Genomic DNA, 15,240 nt, shown 5'->3' on the forward strand with positions numbered 1-15,240 from the left:
TATTCTTCTATATATACTTTCCTTAAATGATGCCCTATTTAAATTCTCTAACAGTATCTGGCTTACCCCAGACACAGGTGATTGGTAGGAGCAAGGAGCCCATGTTATACATGGCAATCTATATGTTCATATTATTTTTTGCTTTAAACATCTAATAAAACAGAAGAAATAGTACATCACATACTCAGCTCATGCAAAAAGATTGCACAATCTGATTATAAATATATACAATTGCCAAAATGATTCACTGGAATATCTGAAAAAATTATCATGTGCAGGTAAGGAAAAATTGTTGGGAACCTAGAGTTCAAAAAATAATTAAAACAACCAGATTAAAATATTTCTGAATGCAAACCGACCAAAGTCTTGGCTCAAAGCGTAATAAATGTAACTATGATTGGAATAAGAAATGTGTGGATAATTAATATGGCAATACCAGGGGAAAGTAGAATAGAAGACAAAGAATTGGAGAAGATCCAATTCTTGATCCAAAGTATCAAGATCTGGAAATTGAAAGATTATGGCATAACCAGCAGTGGTAGTCCCAGTGGTTATCAGTATTAAAAAATCTTTGATGTCACTTAGAAAATTTGCACATTGCCAACTTTTTCATCTGTGAATTACAAAAGACTACACATCTTGGTACATACATAGACATACTTAGTGTCGAGATTCAAGCCGTCTCGACATAGCATGGGGAGGGGAGTTGCTGCAGATCCATTGCTGACAGGGGTGTTCCTTGGGAGGAGCTCAATGCATATGAAGGTCAACACCAGCTACAATAACTATGGTTTCACATTGTTGTATATATAACAATATCATTGGCTTCAAGCAAGAAGTGGCAGGACCAAAATAGAGAAATAAAAAAATGAAGTAGCTAAAGTATTCTGGAACTTTATTGTTCAGACACACAAGCACTTGCCACATAACAACCTAGACTTAACAATTTTAGATAAGAAAGACAAAAAAGTCTGGATAGTGGATATGGCAGTACCTGAAGACAACACAATAGAACAGAAAGAATAGTCAAACAAATTTTTATCTACAAATAAACATAAGATAACAAAATTTTATCTGCAGATAAAACAGAAAGATTGGGGGGGAAAGCAAAGGGAGTACCAATAATAATAGGCACTTTGGGTACAATTCCAAAACAGCTTGAGCATCACTTAAACACCACTGGCATTGAGAAAAAAAATCACCATCAGTCAATTGCAAAAGACAGCTTTGCTCAGAACAGTTTACATCCTGCAACAATAACTTTAAGACCCTCAAATATCTGCATCTGCCTATCTCAGATTCTTGGAAGGACTCAATAGAGGGACAAAAATGCCAGTTCCAATCTGAACATCTGTCTGACTGTGTGATGAACCATGATAACAATAATAAAAAGCCTGTTGGGTGCAATCCAAAAACATCTGAAGCACCACTTGAACACAATCAGCACTGACAAAATAACCACAAGTCAATTGCAAAAGGCAGCTTCGCTTGGAACACCTTCTATCCTGCAGCGATATCTTTAACACCATCAAGCAACAACATCTGCCTGTCCTAGGTCTTTTGAAAGACTCAATAGATGTCCAGTCTAAACATCTGGCTGACTGTATGAGAAACCATAAAATCATTCAGAAATAAGCTCCATTTTATTTCCTTAATCAGGATGGTGCTATAATTTATAAAAATTCTAAAAATACACATGCACATGCTGAGAGTATTTTCTTTTTTAAAACTAAGGGTTTGCGATTATTTTTTCCCTAATAAAAAGTTATGAAGTCTGAAATTACAAAATAGGAAATAATTTTGAAGTTTGAAATTGCAGTAGGGAAAAAAGTAGAACTTTAAAATTATGTTGCTTTACAAATGAAATAACATATATGGCCTCTGAAATCTGCTTTCTCAATCCTTGAAAAAGAATGTAAACCAAGGCCTAAAATTATTTAAATGTACCAGCATTAGTTGACATTCTAAATTAATCCATTTAGTCAAGGTAGGATTTCATGTTTGTGGATATCATCAAACAGAACTTTTCCTAAAATAACCATGTTTGTAAACAAATTTTCTAATATAGATTTTCTAAATTTTCTAATATAGATTTCTGGGTAACAAGTTCAACTACCAAACCTTTTTTATAAAAAAATATTTTCTTTCAAATATAATATAGATTAGATTTTGACTTGAATATTTAAGGATAGATACCATCGGAGGGTGTTAATTAAATGCTTTTTCATGCTTCAGCAATATAAACCATTTATAAGCAGCAAGTCTGCTTATAAATTCCTGAAACATGAACAAGCATATAATTAACTTTGCTAAAATTGTGTATCCAAACAATAGTTATACAGGTTTGTCACATGATTTACATTAAGATTCTTAATAACTGGTTCATATTTATGACGGTTGCATGTCCTTGGGTCATGTGAACATCTTCTGCAACCTTCTGACAAGCAAAGTCAATAGAGGAGACAGATTCACTTAACAACCATGTTACTAATTTAACAACTGCTTAATAATTCACTTAACAAATGTGGTAAGGAATGTCGTAAAATGGGACAAAACTCACTTAACAGATTTCTCACTTAGCAACATAAATTCTGGACTCAATTGTGGTCGTAAGTCAAGGACTACCTATACACAATTGATGTTTTTAAATGTTTTCTAAATGTGATACCCTGTTTTCCCCAAAATAAGACATTACCTGATAATAAGCCCAATTGGGCTTTTGAGCGCATGCGCTAAAATAAACCTTCACCCGAAAATAAGGCCTCCCCCCAAAAATATTTAAAGCAGCACTGGAAATCAGGTAAGACGGCAAGAGGAGCCCCATCTTGCTCCACATGCCCCAAAATAATAAGACCTCCCCAAAAATAAGGCCAAGTGCTTATTTCAGGGTCCCAAAAAATATAAGACAGGGTCTTATTTTCAGCGAAATACGGTATTAGTATGGCATTTGAATGGTTTCTAAAGGTGCCTAAATTTTGTGAAGCCCCAGATTTAACTGAAAACTTTAAAACAATCACATACATAGTTAGGAAGAAAAACAATCAGATTTTCTATTATACTGAAAGAACAAAATTGTGTAATTCCAAGTTATGCAATGAGAGCTCAGTGAAGACATCAGAAGCAGCTCTTATTGAAGTTCAACTTGACCATATAGAGAAAATACTGTGCCAAAGATGGTTTTAACATCTAATCTTATAGCAATTACTTAGAAGAATTAACACTGGAGGACATTTGACTGCTGCCACTTTACACAGGGAGTTTTGCTTAATTTTGGAAACAAAAGGAGGAGATAATCCTGTAGCATTACATTTGATTTATAATATATTCAAGCATTATGAAATGAAAAAAACTGTACTCCAAATGAGAAAAATTATAGTTTTAACCATCCTTGCTATAGTGCAGTTTTAACTATATTCACTCAGAAGGACATTCCACTGTGTTCAGCTGGGATCTCAGAGTACAGTCCTGTACATATTTACTAAGTGATTTGTCCGGTTTGTCTGCTTGCAGGGATGCCTTGGGCAGCAGGCTTTATGTAGCTTTTTGGTTGTTGTTTTTTTACAATTTTTCTTCTTTCTGAAAGAAAAAGAAATGACAGAAGTGTTGAGATGAGTCACGAGAAAGACAAATATTGATTTGCATTTGCTCATGTTTATAACAATATGTATGTGCCTAAATAAATAGCTGAAAACTCACAAGAATCTCTGTCTATATAGTTTTCTTCCTGCCTCCTGCAGAAGTACTCTGGAAGAAAGCTATTTTGTTCCAGAGAGTTGCTGTAGCCCACTGGATTAATAGGCGGCTTGCTGTTTTTGCAGTTGTTTTCTTTTTGTTACCTAAAATAGTCTGGGGATGCCCTCCCTAGAAACATTTGCTCCCATCTCTTTTCACAGTAGCATATATGCATGGCTGATCTTCCATAACCCCTCTCGGCAAGGAGAATATGTCATATCTGCTTATTTCAAAGCAGTTTGCCTCCAAAGCAAACTACATTTTGCAAACAGAAAGGCACACACTTAGGCTCATCTATCCTGTTAGTTATACTTCTCCAGGAGGAAAAGGAGAGAAAACACGGTTATTCCTGGTGTGGAATTACAGCTAAATGTTTGAGGTTTTATCTTTGTCTAAACCGTTTTCTATTAAACAAAATATGGATACATTATCTTATGTATCAAGATTTTGATTTTTTTTAATGTCTGAATGAAATCCAACCCATCCAAGACTGAGTGACTGTGAATACCGGCATCTCGCGATCTAGTGGGCCCATCACTAGTGATGGGAGGGGAGGTTCTTGCTTCCTCAGAAAGGGTCCGCAATCTGGGTGTCCTCCTGGACTCACGGCTATCTTTAGAAGATCATTTGACGGCCGTGACCAGGGGGGCCTTCGCACAGGTACGCCTGGTGCGCCAGTTGCGCCCTTTCCTAGATCGGGATGCACTTGCCACGGTCACTCATGCCCTTGTTACGTCTCGGTTGGACTACTGTAATGCCCTCTACATGGGGCTGCCCTTGGGATGCACCCGGAGACTACAGTTAGTCCAGAATGCGGCTGCACGGGTGGTTACGGGGGCTTCTCGGTACTCCTGTGTGACACCTCTCCTGCGCGAGGTGCACTGGCTACTGGTGGTTCTTCGGGTTCGTTTCAAGGTGCTGGTACTCACCTATAAAGCCCTATATGACTTAGGCCCAGGGTACCTGCAGGATCATCTCCTGCCATCCTCCCAGTCTGGTGTGCTCACACAGATCGGGCCTCCTCAGGGTGCCGTCAGCCAGACAATGTCGGCTGGCGGCCCCCAGGGGGAGAGCATTCTCTGTGGGAGCGCTGACCCTCTGGAATGGGCTGCCCACTGGCCTCAGGACAGCCCCTGACCTCCTCTCCTTCCGCCGCAAATTGAAGACGTGGCTTTTTCACCAAATGGGCTGAATTCGTGGGGGTGATTTTTAAAAATTTGAATTTGAATTTATTTTAATCAATTTTAAACTGATTTTAATGTTTATGTAATTTTTTATGTTTCTTTTGTAAGCCACCCTGAGTCCTTCGGGAGAAGGGCGGCATATAAAATACATAAATAAATAAAAAATAAAATAAAATCAGAATTGATTTCTCTCTTTCTTGATCTTGTGGTGTCCCAGTTCTATGGAATGCAAGGAGAAGAAATTGAGAAATGCATTTATCAGAATAACAGAATAAGAGAGTTGGAAGGGACCTTGGCGGTCTTCTAGTCCAACACATCTCAGAAAGGAAACCCTATACCCATGATGGCGAACCTATGGCATGCATGCCACAGGTGGCACACGGAGCCATATTAGTGGGCACGCCAGCTCAGCTCTGGGGCGCATGCGCGTGCCAGCCAGCTGATTTTTGGGCCTTCTGGGCCTACCAGAAGTAGGGAAACAGGCTGTTTCCTGCCTCTGGAGGGCCTGGGGGGGGGAAGGCTCGTTTTTCTTTCTTACTTGGCTCCAGATCCTCTCTGTGTATCTGGGAATGGCGAAAACAGCCTTTCCAACTCCCTTGGAGGCCCTACGGAGGCTCAAAGGGCCCATTTCCCCACTCCCGGTGGGACAGGAAGTGACATTTTTTCCTGTCCCCAGCCTCCAGAGACTCCTAGAGACTCCAAGAGAGGTTCTGGAGGCTGGGGACAGCAAAAAATGTCACTTCCTGTCCCACCGGGAATTGGGAAATGGGCCTTTTCAGCCTCCGTAGGGCCTCCAAGGGAGTGGAAAAGGCTGTTTTCGTTGTTCCCAGATACACAGAGAGGATCTGGAACCAGGTAAGAAAGAAAAACGGGCCTACCAGGCCATCATGTGCCAGGAGCGGGGGGGAGGGGGAGAGGGTTGTGCATGCATGCACGTGGGCACGTGTGTGCGTGACCCTCCCCCGCCCCCCCTCTCCTGGCACACGATGGCAAAAAGGTTAGCCATCACTGCCCTATACCATTTCAGACAAATGGTTGTCTAATCTCTTTTTAAAAACTTCCAGTGTTGGAGCATTCACAATTTCTGGGGGCAAGTCATTCCACTTATCAATTGTTCTAACTGTCAGAAAATTTCTCCTTAGTTCTAGGTTCTAACTTCTCTGCTTGATTAGTTTCCATCCATTGCTTTTTGTTCTGCCTTCAGGCTTTGGAGAAGAGGTTGATCCCTCTTCTTTGTGGCAGTCTCTTAGATAATGGAATACTACTATCATGTGATGCTAGTCCTTTTTTTTATTAAAGTATTCATACTCAATCCCTAGTGCTGTGTAACAGGGTGAGTTCCCGTTACTTGCCCCAGCTTCTTCCAACCTAGTAGTTCGAAAGCATGTAAAAAATGCAAGTAGAAAAATAGGGCCCACCTTTGATGGGAAGGTAACAGCGTTGTGTGTGCCTTTGGTATTTAGTCATGCTGGCCACATGGCCACGGAGACGTCTTCAGACAGCGCTGGCTCTTCAGCTTTGAAAGGGAGATAGGCACTGCCCCCTAGAGTCAGGAACGACTAGCACATACCTTTTTACCTAATTCCAGCAACCATATGTTTTAGCCTCCAGTCCCCTAATCATCTTTGTTCTCTTCTCTGCACTCTTTCTAGAGTCTCAACAACTTTTTTACATTATGGTAACCAAAACTGGATGCAATATTCCAAGTGTAGTTTTACGAAGGTATTATAAAGTGGTATTAACACTTCATGTGATCTTGATTCTATCCTTCTGTTAATGCAGCCTAAGACTGCCTTGGCTTTTTTGGCAGCTGCAGCACACTGCTGGCTCATATTTAAGTGATTGTCCACCAAGACTCCAAGATTCCTCTGGCAGTTACTACTATCAAGCTAGGTACCACCTATTCTATACTTGTGCATTTGGTTTTTCTTGCCTAAATATAGAACTTTACTTTTCTCACCATTGAATTTCATTTCTTTTAGATAGGACCCAGTGTTCCAGTCTGTCAAGATTCTTCTATATCTTAAGCCTACCTTCTGAAGTGTTGGCTATTTCTGCAAGCTTGGTGTCATCTGCAGATTTGATGAGTTCCCCTTTTATCATCTAAATCAGGGGTGTCAAACTCAAGGCCAGGGGGGCCAGATCCGGCCCGTGATATGGTCATATCCGGCCCACACGGTCATCCTGGAAACTGTAAGGGGGATGGCCCCCATTGCTTTGGCCTGGCCCACCCCATCCTGGCAGGTGTGCTTACACACAGAAGGCATGAGGCATGCACATGCACAGGCCTGGCCCACCCAATCCTGGCAGGTGCATATGTGCATAGGAGGCAAGCCAAAATAGACAATGCGACAGAGTAAGTGCATCCAGCGGTCTCCATCACATGCCTCTTCCCCGCCTCCACCTGCTGCTTGGACAGCCAGCCCAGTGGTAGCAGCGGGCTCTGGAGCTGCAGTGTGCACCAACTAATGCAGTTGGTGCAGTGTGCACCAACTGATGCAGTGTGCACCAGCTGCAGCTGGAAACTTTGTGTGCAGAGAGTGCACCGTCCTTTGTATGTGGAGGGTGATGGTTTCTGGATGTAGGCTGTGACTGCATCCAGAAACCATCACCCTTCACACACAAAGGATGGTGCACTCTCTGCACACAAAGTTTCCAGCTGCAGTTGGCCTCACCCCTGCCTCGCCTCACCTCATCCTGCTGGGACGAGCCTCCCACCCACTGCCCAACCCATCAGAGACACCTGGATTCCCTCCCTAATCCTGGCTGGCTGCCACCAGCACCACCTACACGAGCGACATCAAGTTGGCCAGTTTACTGTTACCACCCTGGCCATGCCCCTTGCCCCTGGGCCCCAGAGGATAACCACAGTGCTGATCCAGTCCTCAATGAAATCAAGTTTGACACCCCGATCTAAATCATTGATGAAGATATTGAAGAACATTGGACCTAAGGCAGAGCTACTGCATACCTCCCTCCATGTAGATGCAGTTCTATTAAGAACTACACGCTGAATGTGCTTGGTCAGCCAGTTATGAATCCATCTGTTGGTGATACTGTCCTACCAACATTTTTCTATCGAATCAAGTAGTAGGTTGTGGTCTACTTTTTCAAATGCCTTATTGAAGTCCAAGTAAATTATACCCACAGCATTTCACTGGTCCACTAATTTTCCCATTTTGTGAAAGAACATAATAAGATTTATCTGGTATGATCTGCTTTTGACAATTATGTTGTCTTCTGGTCATAACCAGAAGACAACATAATTGTCAAAAGCAGATCATACCAGATAAATCTTATTTTGTTTGCCTCTAGGCATTCACAGATTCATTGCTTGATTAACTTTTCCAGAAGATAATCTAGAAAAGATAATCAAGCAATGGAAAAGTATTGACATCCCAGTATTGATGTCAGGCTGATATGTCTATAGTTTCCTGGATCCATTCCCCTCCCCACTTTTTTTTTTTTGAAGAAAAAAGTAAAAAGTATCAGTATTGTTTCAGCAGTAGAAAAGACTTCATGCATAAAGTTACACCTGTTTCCAAGTGTGCATTTTATTGGGAGACTTAGATTCAAGTCTTTTCTTAGCCTTAGAGGCCCCCTGTATCATCTGGGCTAGCAGCTATCAATCTTGCCCATGCAACACATTGTTGTGAATATAAAATGGTATGACGTATCCTGCCTTGACTGCCTAGAGAAAATGGAGAGAGAATATTTAATAAATCATATTCTATTTTTCTGTTCTGGCAAGCATTTCCATAACAAATAAATCACTGCTACCACTGGTTCCAAATTTAAATCATAAAACATGGAATCATTGAGTGGAAAGGGTCATTTAGATCATTGTTTCCAATCTTTGTTCACGGAAGAAATTAAAAATTAAAGCACTTCAGATAGACGGCTGTCCAGCCTTGTGCTGTTACAGATAGTGAGTCATAGTGAATTAGTTACCTTAAGAATTAAGAGCTGTCTCTTTAAGAGATTGCATTTTGGGAGATGTATAGAGAGATTGCATTATGGGAAATGTAGTCCATGACATGTGACCACATCTGTGTGTCTGATTGGCCACTGAGGCTCTCTGCCTGGGTGCAGAACAAAGACCCGGCCATTTTGAACTACCACAGGAGAGAGAAGCATGCTTTCTGAACAGGGGGACAGAACTACCGTCATTTTACACTAGGAAATGGGACAGATTATGAAATAAAGATGAATCTCACCATGACTCACCATGACTCATCATGATTGTAAGTCTATGTTTGAGGATACCCTAATAAACGATCTGTATGAAAACCTGTTTGCTAGAGTTTATCTGCCTGTTCCCAGTGGAGCCAGAGGCCTGGGGAACAGAACAAGCCTTCATTTGAACAATCTTATGAAATTGTACTTATGGGTCTCTTTAATCTTGTATTTGTTTGTCATCTACCTAGCCTTCTTTTTGTAAGGTGAACTTTCTAGATACAATGAAGCACAAATTTTATCTTAACTTTGGAAGTATTTTTGGATTAAGTTTATGATCAAGAAATAATTCACAGGAACATTTCTTACATTTCTTAAATCTAAATTGATAGGGTAAATTTAGATTTATTGAAATGGCCCAGTAGAGTGCTTTGGAATTTGTAATGATGAGTTTGTATGTTTTATAGATAAGTATAGATAAAATTCATTTTTCAGAGATGAGACTTTTGAACCTTTTTTTAAAAAAAAAAAAAAAGAATAGTGTCCATATAACAATCCAAATTCTTATACTAAATAGCAATTAAAGATATCCTATCACCAGCAAATAAAGCTGTTCTCTGTCAGATCTGCTTCAGGTGAGAGCCATTGTTCAATTTCTTAGCAGGGAAACAATTTTAAAATAGGGTTTAAAATTCCCATTTCTGATCATACTTTAGGAAGACAGCCATACAGTGTCTATGGGGATACATATTTTATTCCAATGCTTCCTTCCTCCTATCCTCCTTCTTGATTCCTGAGATTTTATTTTGTTTCTTGAAGAGATAGGTTTCTTGAAGGTGTTATAAGATATCTCTTCCCAAGGAATTCTAAAGTATTGTGCTGTTTTAGTTATTAGAGTTTGAATTGAGAGCATCCAGGATCATTTGGGTATTTTCTGTCTTGACAGAAGCACTCAAGTTATTGTCTCCATTTCTTTTCGGTCCTTTTATCCATATATATATATGTCTATGTAAGCCTGATGATGGCAGATGAGATTCTGTTGAAACGTCGCTTCTACCCTTTTAGGGATATGTTCACAATTACACAGGAAGAAACCCGAAATATTAACTGTACACTCACACACACACACATACACACACACACACATGTGTGTGTGTGTGTGTGTGTATGTATATGTGTGTGTGTGTGTGTGTGTGTACAGTTAGTATATATATATATTGTCAGCACTTCAACCTGCATTTACTCTAGTGCTGACATAAGAAGGAGAAGAGGGGGCAGCTGGCAAGAGGATGCTTGACATTTCACCTACTTATTTTCCTTGAAGATAATATGCCCTAGGAGATGAGAAGGAGGGGGGACATTCCTGGGAGCTTAGGTAGTAGATATAGGGAGAGTGATTTGGAAGAAGGCCAATGAGACACAGAGATTTGGGGAACGGAAAGGGAGGGTTTGGGGTCAGGAAGCCAGAGTTCCTGCCACGATCGGGGACAGATTGTCGTGCTTAATAAGATTGTCTGCTTAATAAAATGAAAGATTTCTTCAAAGACTATCTGTTTGGAAATACAATTTATTTTATTTGAAGACGATATTGAAACCTGACATATATATAGAGAGAGAGCTCTATACAGTCAGTTAAAAACAAGATCAGGAGCTGACTATGGCTCAGATCATGAGCTTCTCGTTGCAAAATTTAGACTTAAATTGAAGAAAGTAGGGAAAAGCATTAGACCACCCAGGTACAAACTAAATCATATCCCTGATGAATATACAGTAGAGATGACAAATAGATTTAAGGAATTAGATCAGATAGACAGGGTGCCTGAACTATGGACGGAGATTCGCAATATTGTACAAGAGGTAGCAACTAAAACCATCCCAAAGAAAAAGAAAGGCAAGAAAGCAAAATGGTTGTTTGAGGAAGCTTTGCAAATAGCTGAGGAAAGAAGGGAAGCGAAAGGCAAAGAAAGAGAAAGATACACCCAATTGAATGCAGATTTCCAGAGAATAGTTAGAAAAGAATGCATTCTTAAATGAACAGTTCAAAGAAATAGAAGAAAACAATAGAATAGGGAGGACCAGAGATCTCTTCAAGAAAATTGGATATATAAAGGAAACATTTCATGCAAAGATGGGCATGATAAAGGACCAAAATGGCAGGGATCTAACAGAGGCAGAAGAGATTAAGAAGAGGTGGCAAAATTACACAGAAGAACTATACAAGAACGAGCTTAACATCCCTGATAACCACAATGGGGTGGTCACTGACCTCAAGCCAGATATCTAGAATGTGAGTCTCCGGAGAAGGGCGGCATATAAATCGAACCAATAAATAAATAAATAAATAAATAAATGGGCCTTAGGAAATCTGAGCAACAACAAAGCTAGTGGAGGAGACAGTATTCCAGCTGAGCTATTCAAAATCTTAAAAGACAATGCAATAAAAGTGCTATACCCAATTTGCCAGCAAATTTGGAAAACTCAACAGTGGCCACAGAATTGGTTTACATTCCAATTCCAAAGAAAGGCAATGCTAAAAAATGTTCAATCTATCACACAATTGCACTCATTTCACATGCTAGTAAGGTTATGCTTAAAATCCTACAAGCTAGGCTCCAGCAGTATGTGAATCGAGAACTACCAGAAGTACAGGCAGGATTTCAAAGAGGCAGAGGAACTAGAGATCAAATTGCCAACATACGCTGGATCATGGAGAAAGCTAGGGAGTTCCAGAAAAACATCTACTTCTGCTTCATTGACTATGCTAAAGCCTTTGATTGTATGGATCATAACAAATTGTGGCACATTCTTAAAGAGATGGGAATACCAGACCATCTTATTTGTCTCTTGAGAAACCTATATGCGGGTCAAGAAGCAACAGTGAGAACTGGACATGGAACCACTGATGGTTCAAAATTGGGAAAGGAGTCCGGCAAGTCTGTATACTGTCGCCCTGCCTATTTAACTTATATGCAGAGCACATCATGAGAAAGGCGGGGCTAGATGAATCAAAAGTTGGAGAGAAATATCAACAACATCAGATACCAGATGATACCACTCTAATGGCAGAAAGCAAAGACGAACTAGAGAGCCTCTTGATACAGATGAAGAAAGAGAGTACAAAAGTTGGCTTGAAACTCAACATTAAGAAAACTAAGATCATGGCATCCAGTCCTCTCAATTCTTGGCAAATAGATGGGGAAGAAATGGAGGTAGTGACAAATTTTATTTTCCTGGGCTCCAAGATCACTGCAGATGGGGACTGAAGCCAAGAAATTAAAAGACGCTTGTTCCTGGGGCGAGAGGCTATGGCAAATCTAGACAGCATACTAAAAAGCAGAGACATCACCCTGCCAACCAAAGTGCGTATAGTCAAGGCTATGGTTTTCCCAGTTGCAATGTATGGCTGTGAAAGGTGGACCATAAGAAAGGCTGAGCGCCAAAGAATTGAGACCTTTGAACTATGGTGCTGGAGAAGACTCCTGAGAGTCCCTTGGACTGCAAGGCGATCAAACCGGTCAGTCCTAGAGGCGATCAACCTTGACTGGTCTTTAGAAGGCCAGGGCCTGAAGATGTAACTCAAATATTTTGGCCATCCAGTGAGAAGGAAGGAAGGACTCACTGGAGAAGAGCCAAATGCTGGGAATGATTGAGGGCAAAAGAAGAATGGGACAACAGAGAATGAGGTGGCTGGATGGAGTCACTGAAGCAGTAGGCGTGAGCTCGCATGGACTTCAGAGGATGGTATGTATATCATACATGCATGCATACATACATACATACATATACAAGTATATGTTTACTTGTCTTCTGTCATGTTCTCATCATATGCTAAATAATAATAATACATATACACACATATACATACAAATATACAATCATTCTATTGACATGCTAAGCTGTGTTGCTTGTGAAGGTATCATTAATTCTACTGTACTAAGAAACATTTGCTTTGTTCTTCTCTATCCATTAATTCTTCATTTTTATATTTGTTTTGCACTAATCATCATTCATTCTGTTAATAATATCAAATAGAAAACCTGTGGCGCAGCAGACTAATAGCCTGTTATTAACATTCAGCTGCCTGCAATTACTGCAAGTTCGAATCTCCCCAGGCTCAAGGTTGACTCAGCCTTCCATCCTTTCTAAGGTAGGTAAATTGAGGACACAGTTTGTGGGGGCAATAAGCTGACTTTGTATAAATATACAAAAGTATGAAGGCTATTGCTTAACGCATTGTAAGCTGCCCTGAGTCTCCGGAGAAGGGCGGCATATAAATCAATTTCTTTTAAAAAAATGATCTCACTGTACTTCTTACTATTCTTATCATTTCTGGCAACAAATGCTTTTATAATACAATATAATACATTTATTGTATAAATAAAGCCTTTTTATCATACACTTTCTGTAGATCAATGAAGAAACAACATTTTTATCAAATTCATACAGATCGGTGATCCAGAAAAGTACATCCTCTGACTGGCATAAAGACACTTCCCAAATTTTACTCATTGTTTATCTTGTACTATTTTGATAAGAATTGTGGATATTTTTTTATGCATATGAGAATGACCCTGCTGGAGGACATGAGAAGGAGTAGCATTTCATAGAAGACCTGTTCCTGGAGACTCAACACTGTTTAGCTAGTTACTCAACTCTGACAGCAAGTTTCCAGAACCACACATCACTGATATTCTGGGATGTAGTCCCTTGGCAGTAGCAAAGGCACATGGTGCCAGCATCATCACACTCCACTCAGTATCAAGGATGCAGATGTAGAGGTGGTCAACAGTATTAAGTATCTGGAGGTGCAGATAACTAACAATCTGAACTGGTCTTTCCATACATCATCCTTAGTGAAGCATGCAAACCAGGGTCTGCATTTCCTGTGTCTGATGAGGTAAGCACCTTTTTCTTCTTCTCTCCTGGCCACTTTTTACAGAGGCATGACTGAGATGTTTTAACAAACTGCATCACTGTTTACAGTGCCTCAGATAGAAAGTCCACTCAGAGAGTGGTAAGGACAGCCGAGAAGATTATAAGAAGCTTTCTTCCTGTTATTCAGGATACTGCTTATAAGTGCTTAGAGCTCAAAGCATTGTTAGAGACCTTACACACCCACTTCACAGTCTGTTTCTGTTGGTCCTCTCTGGGAGGAGGTTTTGAAGTATTTCTAGCAGGACTTCCAGATTCTGGAACAGCTTTGTTCCTCATGCCATCCATATGGTAAACGCTCAAGATTTGTTTCTCTTGCCATGTACTTTGTATACATCTGAACTAGACTATGTTGTTTTTCCATGTCATATATGTGGGTACTTACTTACTTACTTACTTACTTACTTACTTACTTACTTACTTATTTACCTTGTCATGTTTATGTAGTGTATATTAGAGATGGAGACCCTTTGAGAGCTGAATGCAATGAAATTTCATTTTAATGTATGCCAATTAGTGTACATTCAAAGTGACAATAAAGTTATTCGAAGTCTAAATCTAAGTGTAAGGCATAGTGAAGATTAACTAGCAGAACTTCATAAATCTGAGAGGATAACTAAAAAGAATAGGAATGCTAACAAGAGAATAGATTGTGCAACTCCCATGTAGTGTTTTTCATATGGTACTGGGTACAAATTCAGGAAATTTATTGTACTCTCTTCTTGGAAAAAGTGATGAAAATAACTGTTCAAAACTCAGTTCTGACCTGCATGAATGTTGCTTTACCATGTCTTGGACCTAGTTATGTCGTGCCTTGCTTCTCTTATGGGCTTGTTGTTTGATTATTTTGTGGTCTTGCTTGATGCTTGACCTGTTTGATCATGAGTGCCATCCAGTCCCTAGATACTTCTTTTTCAAAGTTGCTTATTCTTTACTCATGGTGAAACTGCCTGAGCCTATTTATCTCTGGTTGTGGCATATTGATCATCTAATTTACGTTCTGGCAATCAGCCAAGTCTGCATAGAAAACTGAATCTAATCTAATAATGGAGACTTTTAGTTTGACATGAAATCTTTCCCTCCCTCCCTCCCCTCCCTCACTCACTCCCTCCCGTCTTTCTTTCTTTCTTTCTTTCTTTCTTTCTTCTTTTGATCTGTTAAAGCATCTTACAATTTGTTCTTTATTATTGTGATTTCTATACCTGATTCTGATCTT

Source organism: Pantherophis guttatus, chromosome 7 (genome assembly GCF_059756535.1).
Source record: "Pantherophis guttatus breed Tessera chromosome 7, ASM5975653v1, whole genome shotgun sequence".
Taxonomy (NCBI): domain Eukaryota; kingdom Metazoa; phylum Chordata; class Lepidosauria; order Squamata; family Colubridae; genus Pantherophis; species Pantherophis guttatus.